Raw genomic sequence first — 13,577 nt, 5'->3', positions numbered from 1 at the left:
GGGCTGTCAGAACCAGCCGAGTGATCATGGAGGAGAAACAACCAGAAGCTTCCGTGGACACGAGGGTGGTGAGACGGGCTCACTCGGTTGGGGCGCATCACCAGAAGAGACCCATCTCCGGGAGAGGACGCCCCAGTGGGTAAGTTCTAGAGCCAGAGAAGAAGGAACCGCCCTGCATGAGACTGACCTACACCAGAGCCAAGACCTGCGCTCAGACAGCAACGACCAGGCAGGGCCAGCTTTCATTCGGCTGGAGGGTGGGGTCATTGTGAGGCCACAGATGGACAGCGGGTGCTCTGTGACCACAAGTCAACAGGTCGACTTTGACTGAGAGTGACCATCGAAGGTCTCCAGACTGTAAGTCTTTATGGGAGCAGATGGCCTCATCTTTCTCCCAAGTTGTGGTTGGTGGGTTTGAACCACCGACCCAGCGGTCCAACACCTAACCCACAGTGCCACCAGGGCCCCTGTAATGTCATCCCAGCCCAACTAATGACCTCTGCAGAGATCTTATCTCAAATAAGACCACATTCCTGAGGTTTCAGGTTGATAGGAATTTGGGGGACAGATTCAGTCAGTCCCAGGATGCTTCAGGACACACACACACCCTCCCCCGCAAATGTCTCCCCTTTGACCTTGCACCTCTGACCAAGCTTCTGCCCAGTCTTGTCTCTGCTTCCTGCCTGGACTAGGAGTTCCCCGAGTCTGGAGGGGGCCAGCCTAGGTACGTGTCCGGCTGCCAATATCAAGGTTAGCCATTCAAAACCAGCTACTCTGAGAGGCAAGTCTGCTCCTGTGAAGAGTCAGTCTCGGAACCCCACAGAGGCTGCTCTACCCTGCCCTGGAGGGTCCCCATCAGTTGGCATCAACCCAACAGCAGTTGAGTTTCAGGGTTCTACAAGTGAGGCCCCTGGTCTAGCAGCAGCAGCACCGGGTTGGTTCCGACCCCAACAACCTGACGTACGACAAATGAAACCTGCCAGCCCTGCCCGTGCTCGCAGTCACTCTTGTTTGAGCCATTGTTCCAGGCAGTGTCTCAGTCTATCTTCCCCATGGTCTTCGGCTTTTCACTGCCCCTACGCTTTGCCGAGTAGGATCACCTGTGGGGCTGGTGGTCTCTCCTGACAGCGGCTCCAAAGGACGGAGACAGTCTCGCCATCCTTGCCTAGGGGGCTTTAGGGCATCTGGAACACGAGAAGACTTCTTTGTTTAATCATTTTATTGGGGCTCATACAGCTCATCACCATCCATCCATTGTGTCAAGCACTTTTGTACATTTGTTGCCATCATCATTCTCAAAACATTTTCTACTTGAGCCCTTGGTATCCGTTCATTTTTCCCCACCCTCACGAACCCTTGATAATGTATAAATTATTATTTTGTCATGTCTTACACTGTCCGATGTCTCCCTTCACCCGCTTTTCTGTTGTCGTCCCCCAGGGAGGGAGGTATATGCAGATCCTTGTAATCGGCTCCCCCTTTCGACTCCACCTTCCCCTCCTGGTACCGATACTCTCATTATTGGTCCTGAAGAGTATATTTGTCATGGATTCCTGTGTTTCCAGTTCTTATTTGTACCAGTGTACATCCTCTGATCTAGCCAGATTTGTAAGGTAGAATTGCGATCATGATAGTGGGGGTGGGGGTGGGGGAAGCATTAAAGAACTATAGGAAAGTTGTATGTTTCATCGGTGCTATACTGCACCCTGACTGGCTCCTCTCCCCGAGACCCTTCTGTAGGGGATGTCCAGTTGGCTACAGATGGGTCTCTTCTCTGGGTCTCCATTCTGCATTCCCTCTCATTTACAATGGTATGATTTTTTTGTTCTTTGATGCCTAATCCCATTGACACACCATGATCACACAGGCTGGTGTGCTTCTTCCATGTGGGCTTTGTTGCTTTTCAGCTAGATGGCTACTTGTTTATCTTCAAGCCTTTAAGACCCCAGGCACTATATTTTTTTATAGACGGGCACCATCAGCTTCACCACATTTGCTTATGCACCTGCTTTGTCTTAAGCAATCGTTTTGGGAAGTTGAGCATCATGGAATGCCAGTTTAATAGAACAAAGTGTTCTTGCATTGAGGGAGTACTTGAGCGGAGGCCCAATGTCCTCCTGCTACCTTAATACTGAGCCAATAAATATAGGCACATAGATCTATTTCCCTGTCATATATAAATATATTTACATATGTACATGCCTGTATTTAGACCTCTATAAATGCCCTTTGCCTCCTAGTTCTTTCTCTATTTCCTTGGACTTTCCTCTTGTCCCACTATCATGCTCAGCCTTCATTTGAGTTTCAGTAATTCCTCTCAGTTACATTGCCCTTGATCAAGTCCTACCAGGCCTATTATCTCAGCAGGTCTATCTAGATATGATAGGCAGAATACACAATCTGGAGGAGAAAACAACAGGATCGACGGCTCTGGGGGAGACATGGGAGTGGGGAGGCAGGGGAAAGGAAGTGGTGTTAACAAACTCAGGGACAAGGGAACAAGTGATCCAAAATCAATGGCAAGGAGGGTGTAGGAGAAGATTCTCATTACAATGGAAAGTTTTATTTAAGAAAAACACTTCTGAGGGGGTCCTAGGTCCACGCTACCCAGTGGGTGGCCTGCCCCCCACAGGGGTCATGACCTCTCCTGGGTCCTCACTGCCTCATCTGGGAGAGTCCGAAGAGACTGTATGCTAATCGTTTCTTAAACGTGTAAGATTAAATGGAGTGACAAACCAAACCAAACACTGCCATCGAGTCAATGCTGACTCGGCACCGCCTCCTGTGGCCGTCTGAGACTGTTTTCAGGAGTAGAAAGCCCAGTCTTGCTTCCCCCAGAGCTGCTGGTAGTTTTGAACTGCCGACCATGTGGATCTCAGCCAGACAAGTGACCACTCCGCCACCAGGGAGCCCCACCAAGGAAACCAGTAATATTGAAATAGGGTGCTCAAAGCTGTGGTTTTTAGAGCAGTTTTAGATTTATAGAAAAAATGTACAGACAGAAAAAAGATTCCTGTATAATCCACTCCCACTTCCCATTGTATCTTTAATTATTTACGTCTTTTAGGAGAAAGACGGGGCTTTCTCTCCAAAAAGTGTGGCAGGCTGAGAAACCCACAGGGGGCAGTTCTATCCAGTTCTACAGTCACTGTGAGTCAAAGTCCTCATCCACTAGGTGGCAGTGAGTCTTGTTTGTGTTTTTGCAGGGATGGGTAGATTTGCTGCAATTGTGGTACATTGTTACAGCAGCAATACGTTGTTATTAACTAAAGCCCACAGTTTACACAGGTGTTATTACTAAAGCCCACTGACTGGGTGATGTAAGCAATTGGTGATTGGCTGCTCACCTAAAGGCTGGTGGGGTGAACCCAACACACAAGAAAAGGCTGGCAAATATATATATTGTACTTATAGCCAGCATCTATATACTAGCCAGATGCTCTATAAGGGATCAGACTGACAACAGCAACTTGAAAGGTGAGCCAGACACTTTAAGAGACAGCATGTATGTCAGAGGGGGGAATGACACGGAATTGAACATGGAGAAACGAGTTGTATGTTTTGCTGCGTGTATTCTCAACGGCCACCACATAATTTAACAGTTCAAGGTGGTAGCCAAGAGTCTCCCATAGGGTAGCTCCACTTGGACCCACGGGGCTCACCATGCTTGGGCTCACCGCCGCAGGGTGATGGGTTGAGTTGTGTTGATTTACCCTGAGAACCAGTGCCTGTGTTGTCTGTTCTCTGCCTCCTTCTGGGCTTCCTGGTTCTGGTGGGGCTGGCGGTGACCAACGCTGGCCAAGGAGTCTTGAGCAGGGGAATGTGGGTCTGGCCTCCAGAAGGAAGGAGACCTGCCCCTGTTCTCACCCCCTTTTCTGTGGTGGCGAATGGCCCAGCAGCAGGTCGAGTTCTGAGATATGCAGGGGTGTGGTTGGATGAGTAGACGGTGGGGGGTCAAAGCCCCTGAGTTGTAGGAAATGCTTGTTACTGGAGCCCAGCCCAGCCGGTGCTGACTAACGCATGCCTCTTTCCCCAACACTAGAGAAGTCCTTGGAGGCAACGCTGATGGTGGGATATTGTACGTCACTACCGCCCCAAGTGGTTCTCTCGTGTTACTGTCACAGAAATACCAGTGGCTTGAAGGAAAGCAAAGTACAGGAGTCCCTCACAGTGAGGGCACTTGTTAGGTCCTATTGAATAGATTCCATCTCAGTGACCCATGTACAACAGAACGAAACACCGTCCAGTCCTGCGCGGTCCTCACAATTGACCTTATGTCTGAGCCCATTGCTGCAGCCGCTGCGTGCATCCCTCTCATCAAGGCCCCTCCGCCTCCAGGGACTGGTCTCTCCTGACAACGTGACCAAAGCGTGTGAGGCAAAGTCTCACCGTCCGTGCCTCGAAGGAGCGTGCTGGCTGTCCTTCCAAGACAGAGTTATCTGTTCCTTTGGCTCTTTCCGTGTTCGGCGGCGGCCCCGCAGTTCAGATGCACCGATCGTTTCTCCTGCCTTGTCTGTCAGTTTGTCATTCTGCGGCGGCATGCGTGTGCTGATGCGGTGATACTGCGAGGTATGTCGCTGGTATTTCAAATGCCAGCAGGGTCCCCAAAGTGGACAGGTTTCAGCGGAGCTTCCAGGCTAAGAACAGACGATGGAAAAAAGAATAGGCTGTCCACTGCAGAGGAAGTAGCCGCAGAAAACCTGATGGTGAAGCAGAGGGTCAGTAAGAAAGAGAAGAACCCTCAAAGAGATGGGGGACGTGGGGCTGCCGCACAGGCTCCCACGGAGCAACAATTGTGAGGCATCTGTTAGGATTCGAACACATGCTTTGGGGGTGCGCAGTTAAATCCATCACCCCCTGCAGCGCACAGGTGCCTCAGTCTCACCCTCACTCTAGCAAGGATTTTTCCAGATGCACAATTAAATCTGGCTGGCGGTGACGTGGAGGGGGGTGGGGACGGTGATGAAGACACTCTGAGGAGACAACCGTGTGCCAGGCAAGTGGGTACTTAGCGGGTTTTGGCCTGGAAGTGATGGTGACATAAAAATAAACAGTTCTGTCCTGGAGGGCCGGCCAGCCTCACTGGGATGTGTCCGAAAAGCGCTCAGAACCGCTCCGACAGGTGTGACAAACTCGGGAAACAGAGTGCCATTGAGGTCACCGCCTGCCCGGGGGATTTCCAGAGCTGACGTTTCTCCCGCAGCGAGGGTCGGCCCTCGTGGAGCAGTGGCTGACGTGGGGGCCACCAACTGCGAGATCAACAGTTCTAATCTACCAGTCGTTCCCGCAGGGAAAGATGAGTGTCTGATGCCGTAAAGTTTACAGCCTCAGAAGGAGATGGGGGGGTGGGGGTGGGGGGAGGGATAGATAAGGCAAGCCTTGAGGGAGGGGGTCTAATAAGTTGTCGAAGTTGGATGCAAACGTCACGATCTGCTATGTGACACACACCCCTACACGCACACACCTAATCCGCCGTAGAAAGGTCAACAGCCTCAGAAACCCACCAGGGCAGGTCTCTTTGCCCGGCAGCGCCACTGTGAGGAGATTGACTGGTCGGCATTGGGTCCCTTGTGGGGGTCGGGGGAGCACAAAGCAGGGTCATCCTGCAGGACGTCTCCGAAGGCAAAGTAGAGTCTGGCTCATGGGTCCGAGGGGAGTTTATTCCAGGAGGGCAGGGCCCCCCATGGTTGTCAGAAGGGTGGGAGCTCTGGACTTGAGGTTTCGCTCTGGGGACACCCCAAAGTCCTGAGCTGGGCTTTGCCTGGTCAAACCGATAGAGGGGTCTCCAGGTGAGAAATGAGTAAACAAAACAAACCCCACTGCCATCATGTCCGTTCTGACACAGCGAGCCTCTAGGACAGGGTGGGACGGCGCCTCTGGGTTTCTGGGATGTGAACACCTTGCAGGAGTAGAAAGCCTCATCTTTCTCGCCGGGTGGCTGATGGTCCTGAAGTGGTGATCTTGCAGTCGCCAGTCCAGTGTGTGTAACCAGTATGCCCCCAGGGCCCCCACGGCGCAGTGACAAACTCTCCAAACCCCTGCCACTGAGTCAGTACTGACTCGTAGCCAGCCCCTGTGGGTGTCTGAGACTAGAGTAGAAAGCCTCGTCTTTTTCTCTTGGAGCAGCTGGTGGTTTTGAACTGGTGACCCTGGGGATCCCAGCCCAACGCTCCTCATAGGAGTCTCTATAACCTGTGATCCAGTGCCACCTACTCGTTCCCGGCACCTTTGTGGTTTGGATCCACCGGAAGTGACGCTGCTCTCTTTCCAGCAAACTGGGAGGAGGGTGTGAGCGTCCTGGGTGATGCGCTGCCACAGAGCTGGCTCCCAGTCTCTGATTCGGCACCTTTCCGAGGGCCAGCAAGAGAACTAATGTGTCAGCGTCAGCTGGACGCCTGGATGGCCTGTGAGGTCTGGCTGACCCCTCCCAAGCTGCCTCACATGATCCCTTCCACCGGTCATGTCAGGGTCAGCTAGAGCCCTGGGTGATCCATCCCAAGCTGACTCCAGTGATCTGTTGCACAGGTCATGTTGAATGGATAGGAACTGAGATGAGCCAGTGGGGTCCGGCCGCCTGACCCCTATAAAATCCAATGTCATAGCCCTGGATGGCATCAGCTTCCTCAAATCATGAGATTACTTGCTCCGTGACTGATGCGTCCACTGCTTATTAAATCTTTGCTCCACGTACCGTGTGTGTGTGTGTGTGTGTGTGTGTGTTGTGGTGACACTTGGTAGCTCTTTTCCGAGGAAGAAAAACCCAGTGACATTGACTTGCAACACACAACCACAAGTTTTCCCGAAAATATACAACAGGAAGGGAAGGGGCAGGGCAAGTGTTCATGCAACATGGGTGACCTGGGCAGTAGTGGGCCTCCAGGAAGCCAGTTCACCACACGGTGGCCAGAGGGAGAGCGGTGGTGGCGTCTGTGGACTATCATTGAAGGAGACGGTGGGTCTTGGCCAGCACCACAGGCCTCTATGAGGACGTTAAGGGAGGTTTTCAGAGGCCACGGAAGGGGCGTTTCAGGGAAGAACCAGAGTTCACGAGAAGACTGGTCCCTTGGAGCAGCCCACAGCTTGGTCTTCATGGGGTCCACTCGAGACCAGCCTCCTGGGTCTTGGATCGCTCTCACTGCCTGGAGGGCGACTTGTCCAGAGCCTCACTGCCGGAATTGTTAGCAAGCTCTGCCCTTCAGAAGGCGGTGGGTCGATTTCTAACTTCTAAAGGGAAACAGCTAAGGTTTGTCGATTTGTCATGAACTCCTACAGAGAAGCAAGGAGGTTCTTTTGGGGACTTTGGTACGCTTGGCCCGAGCCTGGTCTCATAGGCACGTGAAAGGTGGACACCTGAATCAGGATGACCAAGGAAGAATCAGTGCATTTGAATGGGGTGCTGGAGGAGGATACTGACAGCGCCGTGGGCTGTAACAGGACAACCCCGATCTGCTCTAGAAGAAGGCAGGCCAGAGTGCTCCTTAGAGGCAAGGATGGCAAGACTTCCTCTCAGTACTTTGGACATGTTGTCAGGAGATACCGGTCCCTGGAGAAGGAGCTCGTGTGGGGGGAGGTCAGATGCTTACAGACATCCTCCCTGAAGACAGTCACCAGACTACGATGGTAAGGCCTGCTCCATGCTGCTGGGGACAATGGGCTAAGGCTGGCGACCATTAGCTTGGCTCCTGTAGGTGAGATTTACACCCTACTGATAATGGTTCCTGTGGAGATCCAGAGAACAGATCAAACCCACTCAGTGAATCTTGGATCTGCCCATCTTGTCACATGTATCCCTAGATTGTCCCCCTCTTGTTGCTGTGTAACCTATAGTGCAACCCCTTCCTGTGACGTATGTCTTTACCTTTAATTAGTGGGCTTGCACACCCCCAAAGGTATATAGCCCTGGGTTAGCAATAGAGAACTCCCTCCCCCTCTCTCTTGGCTCCTCCCTTGGCCTCTCGTTGGTTCCCCCTCTCCCTTCCTCACTCCCCTGTTCCCTTTCCCCTTACCCTCCTTCCCCTCCCCCTCTCTCCACGTGGACAACCAAGCAGGGCTGAGGTGAGCAATGCTGCCATGAAATGTGTCTGACTCCATTAATCAATCTCTTTTATCACTCATGCTCTCGATGACTTTAATATAACATTTATATAGCTCAACCATACAATTGTGCTTACTGAACCCGTGATTAGCGGTGGGGGGCTGGCACCCCCCAATTCCAACCACAACCTCATGGTTGGGAAAGTGGGGGGGCTGTGAAAAAGAGGAAGGCCCTGGACCAGATGGATGACACCGCGGCTGCAACCATGGGCTCAGGCACAGGAACACTTGTGGGGACGGCGCAGGACTGGGCAGTGTTTCGTCCTGTTGTGCACGGGGTCGCTGTGGGTCAGGACCAACATGATGGTGTCTTACGACAACATTAGGAAGTCTCCTCCCCATGGTTGACTTGTATCTGCCCTTAGGAATCCTGAAGGAACCCAAGTGGAGCTGTGGGTTAGGCATTGGGCTGCTAAGTGCAAGGTGGGTAGTTCAAACCCACCAGCGGCTCTAGAGGAGACAGATGAGCTGTCTTCCTGGGTGAGGTTGGGATGGACTCGGTGGTAGTGGGCTTGTGTTTGTGAGATTTTTGTTTTGTTTTAAACCATGCCATCCCTGTGTCCCCCACCCCCCACCCCCAGCCCCCAAACTGGACCTAGTTGCTCAGCACATTCCAAGACGGTCCCTTTCTTTCCTTAAGGCATACATTGGAATAAGCCTGGCTGCAAAGGACGCTGGGTAGACCAGTAATCTGGCCACATAGGCGCTGTGAGGTTCATTAGGTTAGATGGTCCCAGATGTCAGGGGCATCTGAAAGGTGCCCCACCTGGACGTTACACCAGGCTTCGGGAGGATGGTCTGCTTAGTTGCAAATCAAAAGGGTTTGACTGATGGGGCCCAAGTTCATCTGTGTTGTTAGGTGCCGCTGTGTTGGTTTCCACTCATCGCGACCCAAGGCACCACAGAACAAAACACCGCCCGCCCCCGTGCCATCCTCCCCATGGCTATGCCTGAGCCCATGTTGCAGCCACGGTGTCCTTCCGTCTGGTAGAGGCCCTCCCCTCCTCCGCTGCCCCTCCACTTTCCCAAGCATGACCTTCTTCTCCAGGGACCGGTCTTTGCTGACAACAGGTCCACAGTCCGTGAGACAAACCTCACCATCTTCTCTTCGTTCTTAGCGTTCGAGTTCAGGATTGTATTTCCACCAAATCAAAGAGTAACCACCAAGAGCCTGAGCCCGATGGACAAGCTGGCCAGGAACTGACCGCGGCACACACAGCTGGGATTCAACTCGCTTGCTCTGTGGGCCAGGAAGCCCCCGGCCCGGTCTCCGGCTGTTGGTAGAGGATGAGAGTCCATCTGTGGGTGAACCAAAGGTGAGAAATATAACTTAAGATTTTGTTTGTTAAAAAATCCAAAGGGTTGGAACAGCCCCCACCCTTGCAGTAAAAATTCCTTTTAAGCTCGATCATCTGTCGGGGCCTTCCTGACTCCACTTGGGAACCAGGAAGCAGGAAGCTTCAGGGGATGACGGCCTAATGGCCCCTGGAGCAGTGCAGGTATCGATCATTTCCTAATAATCGTTGTAAAACCTGCCTTCCCGGAGTATTGATTGTATCCTGTGGCATTGGAAAAACCCGCTAATCTCTTCCTGTGACCGCGGTAAAAAGCTGTTTCTTGTATATTATCTGTGGGGCCAGGACTGACCCCTGAAACAGCCCAGAGAAGAAAGCTGGCTGTTTTTCTTCTGCGAGGGCTTGCAGGAATGAGCTTAGAATTCCAGGAATCAGCACGGTCTCTGGTCTGAGTGGACATAACGGCAGGCTCTGGCCTGTGCTTCTCTCAGCGTCTCGGCTGTCTCGGCTCTCTGACTCGTCAGACCCAAAGGAAGCACTTCTCCCGGCTCTCCTTTCTCCAGAGCCCTGAGACCCTGCTCCCTGCCCCTGGGATGGCTCTTTGTAAGCTGAGTTGGGCTGTGATCCGAAAGGTTGGCAGTTTGAAAGCACCAGCCGCCCCGGTGGAGAAAGAAGGGACTTCCTGCCCCGGTAGGCAGTGCCGTCTCAGAAACGCACAGGGGCCATCTGTCCGTCCGTCCCTGTCCTACAGGGTCGCTGCGCGTCAGCATCGACTCAGGCAGTGAGAGTTTGAGAAGTGGCAAAGGACAAGGAAGAAGCCAGGTGGTTGAATCATGACGCCGGTGAAGAAGATCAAAAGCAGCATGGACCGCCAAAAGAACAGGCAAACCATCTGCCTTGGGAGAAATACAGCCAGAATGCTCCTTGGAGGCCAGGATGGTGAGATGCTGTCTCACGTACTGTGGATGTTTGATATGCTGTCAGGAGAGACCAACCAACCAAGCAACAAAACTCCCTGCCGTCACGTCCTGCCAGCTCTTAGTGACTCTGTAGGACAGAGTAGAACGGCCCCCGCGGCTGCCCAGACTAAGGCTTTGCAGGAGTGGAAAGCCTCCCTTGCTCCTGAGGAACAGCTCATGATGTAGAACTGCTGAACTAACTCCCGGTTAGCAGCCCCAAAGGCCATCATGTTTGGCGGTAACAATGGGCTCCTGTGTCGAGCCAAAGTGAGCATCGTGCAGGACCAGGCAGTGTTTCCTTCTGTGACGAATCAGGCTGCTGTAGGTGGAACCGACCGGACGGGCCCTAACAACAACAACGAAGGAAGGGCAAAGACGAAACACTCACGGACTCCGTACACCTCATCTGCATGGCCCCACCCCCAGAGGGGCGCCTTGTACCTTACTGACATGATCAGCAAGCTGTGGTTACACGTTGGCCTGCTAGCCCCAGGTCAGTAGTTCGAAGCCCCTAGCCACTCCATGGGAGAAAGACGAGGGTTTCTACTCCCATCAAGCCAAGCTTTACAGTCTCGAAAACTCATGGCTCCACCCTGCCCTAGAGGGTGGCTATGGGTCAGAGTGGACTCCAGGGCAGTGAGTTTGGGTCGTAGTTGGCTGCTGAGCCACCAGCAGAGCTCCACCCAGAAATCTGGTGGGAGTTTGAGTTGATTCACTGCCCTGCAGAGGGCCCAGCCCGGACCCCTTGGGGCTCCCCTGGCTGTCTCCACCCTCACTCAGTGCAGGCTTTTGTCGGGTTCATAGCAGCTCGAGCAGCTGATGGGGAGAGTTAATTTGGGAGAAAACAAACAGCCAAGGACTTTGGAGTCAGGGGCTTGATTTCCTCCTTCCTGAGAACCCCCCCTCCCCCCACCATCGGTGCTTATTAACGGGCATTTGCTGCGTGGGGCTGCGGGGCAATGCACTGGCTCTCGGGCTTCATAAACATTTGTGAGAGCTACATTTAATAAGGCGGGGAATGAGAGCACACAGATGTAATGCCTTCCGCATGCATTGTGCGGCTGTCTATGGAGAGCCTTCGAATGCAGGGCGTTATTGTTAGAGCAACAAAAGGCACCGCTGGCTGGTGGATGCCTGAGGAGGCTGCTGGGGAGCCGGCGGGAGAAGGAGCCCGCCTGGGCTGGGCGGTTCTTTTCTTTTGTCCCCCCTCATGCTGCCCGTCCCTGCCTGGCTGCCATCCTGGAGGATTATTTGGAGTTCCCAGCGCTCCGTGGTGGCGGGGGTGGCGGTGGCGGACTTCGCATGAGAGTCTCTCAAAACACAAAGGCCAGGCGAGGAGGGTGGCATTCCCTGCCCGACTCTCAATCACTCTCAATCACGGACGGAGACTGCCAGCCGCCAGGGTGGGAGGGGAGGGCCGGCAGTTCTCTCGCTCAGCCAGAAGCGGCTTTTGACAACAAAAAGCTGCACATTGGTCTTCTTGGAGGGTGGACTTCTTTTTACACTGATGTGGGAAAATGGAAAGATGTTTACATTTCATAAAGGGAACAGAGGCACCAAACATCAGGCTGCAGAGTGAGAGTGTGAGTGTGTGTGTGTGTTAGTGTTGTGGATGTATGGGAATGTGTGTGTGTAAGTGAACGTGTTTTGTGAGTATGGTGTGTGAGACAATGTGTGTGTGAGTGTATGAGTGTGTATGTGTGAGTGAGTGTGTGCAAGAAGCTGTGAGAGTGTGAATAAGTGTGTGTGTTGAGAGTGGTGTGTGAGACCACGTGTGTGAGTGAGAGTGAGTATGGGGACGTGTCAGTGAGTATACGTGTGTTAGAGTGGGTGTGACAGTGTGAGGGTGTGTGTGTGTGAGTGAATGTGACGTGTGAGAGTGCGTGTGTGCATGTGAGTGTGACGAGGGTGTGAGTTGCTGGGAGACAGTGTCACAGGGGGACCCCGTCCTGTGCTGGAGCGCAGCGGTTCTCATCGCGTGTCCTGTGCTTTGCTTCCATCTCTGGGTTCGGTTAGACTCCACGATGGACTGACAGATCTGTGCAGCTTCCCTTTCGCTCCGAACCTCACCCTCACTGCCATCGAGTGGATGCTGACTCACGAGACCCCACAGGACAGGGTAGAGCTGCCCCGGCAGGTCTGAGACTGTCGATCTTTACAGGAGTAGAAAGTCCCATCTTGCCCCCTCAGAGTGCCCGGTGGTCTTAAACTGCTGACTATACAGGTGTGACCGCTTTATCACCAGGACAAATCTTGGTTAACAATACCTGCGGTTGGAATGTGGACCCCACCCCACCACACCCCCCCAAGCCAAGAGCACATACCACCCCCACCCCCCGCTGGGAGAGCCAGATCATCGAAGACCCTGCCCCCAGGCCCTGTCTATCAAAACAGCCCTTAACCTCTTCCTGAAGGGACCCTGACGGTGTACCAGTGGCTTGGGTTGGGCTGCTAACGGCAGGTTGGCAGCTTGAGACCACCAGCTGCCCCTCCAGAGAAAGACGAGGCTTTCTACTCCCATCAAGAGTGACAGTCTCAGAATCCCACAGGGGCGGTCCTCCGTCCCAGAGGGGTGCTATGAGTTAGCTCCGCTCCAGGGCAGGGAGTTTGCTTTGTTGGCTTTAACCTGCTGCTGAAGGAGCCCTGGCAGGCGTGGTCTTCTGAGCGACAGCTCCTGGCCCTGCCCTGCTGCCCACACCTCTTCCTTTCACAGATGGGCCTGCACTGGCCCCATGGCAGAGGTACCTCAGGGCCATCTTGATTCGAGAGCTCCTTCCCTGGACATGTCTAGTACATGTCCTTCGGGGCAGGGACACCAATGCCCCGCCTCCCGCACTGGCACAAGTGCAGGATGAGATAAATGCTCAGTGATGCTATGGAGACCTGAGGCTTGAAGCCACGCCCCCTCCTCCAGTAAGCCTTCCTGACCCCAAGCCCAAGCCCATGGCTCGGGTCAGGTGCCCCTTAGTCCTCGAAGTCACATCCTTGCTTGCCAACACTCTAGAAAGGTCTGTGCAGCAGGTTTGCCTGCTGCCACGTATCTTTTGATCTCTTGACTGCTGCTTCCATGAGCACTGATTGCGGATCCAAGCAACACAAAATCCTTGACAACGTCAACCTTGTCTCCGTGTATCATGCTGTGGCCTGTCGGTTCAGTTGTCAGGATGTGGGTCTTCTTTCCATTGAGCTGTAATCCGTCCTGATCCTTGATCTTCATCAGCAAGTGCTC

The sequence above is a fragment of the Echinops telfairi genome, unplaced genomic scaffold (assembly GCF_000313985.2).
Source record: "Echinops telfairi isolate 266 unplaced genomic scaffold, ASM31398v2 ScPeMD7_2;HRSCAF=8, whole genome shotgun sequence".
In the NCBI taxonomy this organism is placed as follows: Eukaryota; Metazoa; Chordata; class Mammalia; order Afrosoricida; family Tenrecidae; genus Echinops; species Echinops telfairi.
This window is presented reverse-complemented; position numbering follows the sequence as displayed.